Genomic DNA, 7,165 nt, shown 5'->3' with positions numbered 1-7,165 from the left:
GTATGTGTGTGTTTGCTTACACACACACACACACACACACACACACCACAAGGTATTTAAAACAACACACCCACTCAGACATGTATGTATATAAGCGTGCTAATAACTGCATGTATAACTGTAAATATAACTGTATGTATTTAGAGAATTGAAGGTGTGTATGACATGAGAGGCTCCGTAAATTATTTACTCACTTGTCAGACTGTGAGTCAAATATAGATAGAACCACAATAAGAATACTCGAGACAGTAAATTGTGTTTGCTGAGATTTACCCGAAACAATTAGCGACGCGGAAATATCGGATATTATGTTTCATAACCGAGTTAGAGTTGGTGAAAAAATACGCTCAAATACACACAACACACAAACATTTACCCAACAGACACACTTGCTGAATATTTCACCATACAAGACACGCGTAGAAGCATACAGAAGTGCATATACAAGCGCAAACATACAAATAAATAAAGCTTATGCATTCTAGATTTACCCGTACGCTTACTTTCACATCACTAAGCGTACACGTACAACTACATACTTCACGAATTCTTTCATTGTGGCTTTTAACTTCTGGAAGCCAAATCTTCCTGCTGAGTACATGCCATCCAACACACGCATCCGAGTTTCAAGCACACACACAGACATCAGATATACACTCACAGATCAAATATAATGATCAATGCATCCGCGTGTACGCATAGCAGCAGGCGCACATTTACAGACTTTATACAAACACACTAAAACCGGTTGTCAAGCGGTAGTAGGGAAAAGCATAGATATCATCCGTCTACCAGATCCATTCACAAAGCTTTGATCAACACGAGGCTATAGTAGAAAACTCTTGGCGAAGGTGCTGCGCAGTACGACTAAATCCGGAACCATGTCGTTGAGAAACAAACGTTTTACCGGACCCACAAATTGTACCTGTCTTGTAAAACATTAGCACATAATTCAATCATATATTATCATAATATAGTAAATAAGAGATGGATTGAAGAGGCGTATGCAGATTGTATAATATTAAGTTTTAAGCAATATGATGCCCAGTAAAGAAATATTCAATGACACATCTTTACAGTGAACGAGGGAAGGAGAGAAGAGAGAGAGAGAGAGAGGGAGAGAGGGAGAGGGGAAAGAGGAGAGAGGGACACAGACAAAGTGACTGAGAGTTCTGTGGCAAAATGTTAAATCGTTACATGATTTCTCATGAATATTTGATACACTGCAAATTGAATTTGGGATAGCGTTTTGCCATCTCGTATATTACTGTAAGTGATGTGATACATGTTGTCCATATTGCCATAATACAAATATTGTACATATTTGTTTCGCAACAATAAATACATGATATGTAGAGATTAAAAAGAATCATACATTATGATAATATATACAAATACTTGTTGTCCCTTGGCAAGTTTATTATTATAATTAGTTATTATATATATTATGCGTGTTACAAAGACACGAAATAACGTCAACAAATAAAATTAATCACTAGTGACATTATGACAGTTATGGCTTTAACAATGGAGAAATTAAGTCGATATAAAGTGTCGTATCCTACCAGCATGTGAGCAGCCGATATATATACAAACTACTAAAATACTTTTAGAAGAAACGAACCTGAACCATGGGTGTAATTGAGTGTATTTTATAACCTTTTCCGCTCCATCTCTTCTCATGATATCAAACGCTATGATGGGGCTGCTGCCGAATCTACTCGTAAATTTATCAATGCGCTACTGATAAATCGCCATTTGCATTTCCATGCAATAAATGTGACTCCATAGAAATAATTTCATTTGCTGCCGTATTCCTGCTAATGTTGTCGTTGTTACAGCTGAGTTTCTATTCGAGCCTGTGGTTATTAAAAAGCTCATAAAGTATTTATGGCAGTCTTATGAAATTGGTTTATGATCACTGCTATGCTTTCCTAAACCATCTTATAAAATATAGCTTTATTCGGATCAAAATGTATTCAACATTTTAATGGCTACCATATTTCGCCCAATGGATATCGATGGGCTTTCATTCGTGCTGACACCTTTTTAGACTTTTGCTAAATCGCTACCAATCAATATCCTATCGATCGGGTCGGCTGTTAAGGATGTGTTCAAGCTTAAACAGGAGCCGAAAGTAAAACTGACAATATTTATTTGACACGATTTATTATACACACCTTTACAAATACGCCATTGTAATCCATCACTACAGATGAAATGCGTGTTTCAAGTCCGTCATGCACTTTTCTCATTCATTGCTATATTAATGGATTTTCTACCAATATGCCAAGCTCTTCAAAACTTTATCAAAGAGAGTAATTGTCTATGATGATACTTGGCAACTGAGAACCTGATATTACGGAAGGTATGCAATTAGCAGTTGCAATCTAGTCTACATAATCCCTGTGCAATAAACATATCTCTACTTTCCATAACATCGTTTAATTTGTAACATTCCTATTTGGTTTCTTTCTTGTGGTTTCACAATTATCATATTTAATGGAATTTCTTCACAGTGAATGTTCACTCTATAAGAGGACAATGTCGATGCAATTTAATCATATGTGCATACAGACGAACTTGTATAAGCACTGTCGTTCGAACCTTATATACACACACACACGCACACTCCGGAACTAAATCTAATTTACATTCACATATGGTTTCTGATACCCACATGCATATCGGGCTGAAACGCTAGTACGAAATGTAGGACATTATTCCCAATATGAAGCAACTTACCGTAAGTGTGCATTGTGATTTTCAATTGTTATACAAATATACTACAACTTACAACTTACACGCTAACACATATGTATACACTCAAACGCAAGGCCATGCAATATTTGAACAGTAAACGCTACTAGTCGTCCGAACACTCCATCTTAGAACAGATAACGCTACTCTGCCACATTCTACTTATTCTCAGTGTATATTTATTCTTTATAAGGCAATTGGCCGATAAGTATATGTATATATATACAAGGTGTTTTCAAAAAAATTCATATAATTTCGCAATCGAATAACGTTGCAAGTTCTTGTTCAAATGACTTCAATGTGTAGAATCAGTGCCGAATGTTATGTTTAATGTTTGATATGTTTATCTTTTCAGGTATAGAAATGGCATTCACTGGAAGAGAAAAGGCGTTTTGTATGCTGGAGTATGCTCGAACACAGTCGAACAAGACTGTGCAGCGTGCGTTTTTGAAAGAATTCCCTAAGAAGTCACCAACAGCAGTGCAGATTTGGACATGGCGCATACATTTAAAGAGGAGGGGTGTCTGTGCAGCGCAAAAGGATCTGGACGGCCACTGACATCAGAAAAGACGGTCGAGTGGGTTCACCAAAACCTCTTGCGAACCCCCAAGAAGTCCATAAAAAGAACAAGCCTGGAAACTCTGATTACTCCAACATCAGTTTGGCGCAACCTGAGAGAACGCTTGCTAATGACACCCTACAAGCCACAATGACAGATGACAAGCAAAAGCGTAATCAATTCTGTGTCAATATGCAAGAACAATTCTAAAATCCCCATGCCAGAGTTGAGCATGAGAGGGACTCACAGTTGAGCATGAGAGGGACTGCACCATCTCAAAGAAGCATCTTCATGACCCATTTGTCTCTTCGTTCATGGAATCGATAACTTTGAATTTCTCATTCAAATTTGGAGCAATAAATCTGATGTTGCTCAACAATAAGCGTGTTTCATTTGCTTTGACTATGCAGTTTCTGTGATGTTTACATCTCAAACGTCTCTTGCGCCGAACCGTTAGTTTATGAGGACATAAACACTACGACTTCGGTTGTGAAGCGATGGTGGGGAGACAAACACAGACACAAATACACACACGCTCACACACACGCAGACACACAGACACACAGACACACAGACTCACACTTACCCAATCCACTCACAAGGCTTTGGTCGACCCGAGGCTAAAGTAGATGACACTTGCCCAAGATGCAACGCAGCTGGACTGAACGCGGAACCATGTGCTTGGGAAGGAAGCTTCCTACCTCACAGTCAATACATATATGTGTTATTTCTTTACTACCCACAAGGGGCTACACACAGAGGGGACAAACAAGGACAGACATACGGATTAAGTCGATTATATCGACCCCAGTGCGTAACTGGTACTTATTTAATCGACCCCGAAAGGATGAAAGGCAAAGTCAACCTCGGCGGAATTTGAACTCAGAACGTAGCAACAGATAAAATACCGCTAAGCATTTCGCCGACGTGCTAACGCTTCTGCCAGCTCGCCGCCAAAACATGTGTGTGTGTGTGTGTGTGTGTGTGAGTGTGTGTGTGTATGTATGTGTGTGTGAGGAGTATCATTCTATTTTAATGCCTCATTAATTAACATACTCACCAGTTTTCGCTGTTTCTTGCAAACTCTTCAATAGCCGTTGACTCTGTCCGTTATCGGAGCTACGTTATATATGATTGTGTGTGTGCGTGCGTGCCTGTGTGAGTGTGTATGTGTATATCGATGGATAGATATATGACAGTATATACATTTCACCTGTTGAATATATATATATATATATATAAGGGAGTGGGGATAAGCGTTCCCGGCTCTAAGAATATCGCGAAAGGCTTAGTAGGACGCTTAGTAGGAGACCAAACCTTCTGAATTATTTTACAGAGCTGATAGAAAAATGAATGATTACTGCAATAAGTGCATGAATCTGAGAGGGGAATATGTTGAATAAAATCATAATTAACTGATCCCCCTGTAATTTCATCTACCCAAAGCCAGGAACATTTCAGCAACACATTCCTTTGCTCTCTCTCTCTCTCTATATATATATATAGAAAGACGGAGAGAGTGAGAGAGAGAGAGAAAGAGAAAGAGAGAGAGAAAGAGAGAGAGAAAGAGAGATAGAGAAAGAGAGATAGAGAAAGAGAGAGGGAGAGAGGTACATTTGTAGGGAGGGAGAGGGTGCGTATTAGAGATTCTACTGCATGATATTATGTGCTAGCATGTGTTCATTGAAGCATAAACTTACTTTCTACGGATGGGTGCTCTTCATATTACCAAGCATCACCTGCTTCTGAGTTAGATATACATCTCCTTGTCCTTCGTAAACAAACAGCCAATGGCCGACCGAGTTTCACGGAAGATTAACGCTATAAAAACACAGTTCTGGTATGACTGGTCGCCAGATTTGCAATCAGAGCGAGCAGTGAGGACACAGCGTTACACACACATTATTACACGCAGAAAGATACTTACGCATGCAAGCACATACACTTATATGCACACACACACACACACACACACACACACACACACACACGCACACACACACACACACATCCGCAGTCGCACAGACACACACATACGCACACATATATGTATATAAGTACATAAACTGTCACCCATACACATATTATGTACAGCAGTAAAGATAATATCGCAATGAGATTGTAATTTCTCCATATGAACCAGGGATTCATATGGAAAAGACCTAAGCAAATAGAAGCATATAAAAGAAATACTCATCATACCCGCATAAAATTACCCTTGGGTACATATCCTACAAGTTAGAGAAAGCATTGATAGGAATTGTAGCCCGTTCTGGAATTGTTATTAATACAACACATTTCACCTACAAAGCTATGTCTTTGCCCCAAGAACTGGAAATAGGTACAAGATATCTGATCAACCATATAGATAATGGTGTCTCTACACCTACACTCTAAGATAGAAAATGACGTTTGTGTCTCACCAGTGCTGAAGATATCACTCATGGAACCAGTATCTGTCCAGCTATATCCGAAGATTACATTTCCGTGAGACACGACATTGTCGATAGAATGGTTTGCAATACTTTCTGCTGGAATAATTGTTATGATAGCCATACGAAACAGCACATGACAACCAGAAAATTTCCACACTTTTTAAAATACATGATACTGATGGGACGTTCTGAAAACACTGTAATCCCTTTCAAACATAACAGGATATATATTGTTGGATTACACAGAGAGCAAAAGTCGTGCAGCATGGTATAGATAAGTCGCTGAGCAAATGTGAATTTCTCTCCAGAAAATGAGGAACAGGAGAACACGTATGGGAAAAAAAAATGAGAAACATAGATTGTAAATAATCTACAGATTTTCCTTCATCCCTACTGTGATAGGTGCGATGCACTACGCAAGAACGTGATGCGCATCGTAAACTGAAATTGCAAGGGTTCTAGAAAAAGGAATAGAGCCGATCTGTTCACATTTTCCAGGTTCAGACTATCAGACGAACAGCTGAAATTTATAAAATATTACTGTAATTCCTCATATGAGGTCCTGCTTCAACATGTTGACACGATTACATACACACGCGAAACCACTAAGAGAAAATACTCATAAGCAGTAATCAAAAATATATACTCGTGTATATACACACACAGAAATACACAAATATACATCAACCAATACAGCCAACCACAGAGCATCCCCCCACCCAAGCGTTGTTCGAATTAAAGAAATGGCCCTTGCCATTCGGTGACCCGCTTTAATTCTGGAAAAGATAAAACTGAAAGTAAAAGTCATGAAAAGACATACAATAGCAGTAGTTTATACGCAAAACATATGCATCGTATTTAAGTGTATTCATCTAAAACCATTGTTGATCAACAAAACTGTAATATCAGTAGTTCGACGGTATTAGGGGAAAACTGGTTTCAATATGGCTGGGCTATAAAAAGCATATGACACGGTTCCCCGTTCGTATACGATTGAGGACCTTCGACTTATGAATAAGGAAAGCCATTGATGGCCTGAATTCATCCAAGTCTACAAGCTTGAAGCGAAAGAGAAGATGCAATTGTATTATCGTTAATGGTATACAATATCGCATAGTCCAAGCAGACAGTCTCTCTCTTTCTCTCTCTCTCGCTCTCTCTCTCTCTCTCTCTCTCTCTCTCTCTCTCACACACACACACACACACACACACACACACTATACATATACCAATGCTTGGAGTTAGAACACTTGCACAAGTATGTATATATACATATAGTAATATTTACTGTACGCTGTTTTGTTCTATTACAGTAGCACCTTGTCTAATGAGTATTGATATTTAAAATCTCCACTTCAATTTGAAATTTGGTATCAAGTTGAACAGAAATATATACATACATACACCACAC

This window comes from Octopus bimaculoides, chromosome 4, assembly GCF_001194135.2.
Source record: "Octopus bimaculoides isolate UCB-OBI-ISO-001 chromosome 4, ASM119413v2, whole genome shotgun sequence".
Lineage (NCBI taxonomy): Eukaryota > Metazoa > Mollusca > Cephalopoda > Octopoda > Octopodidae > Octopus > Octopus bimaculoides.
The sequence above is the reverse complement of the archived record's forward strand: the minus strand, read 5'-3'. Positions refer to the sequence as shown.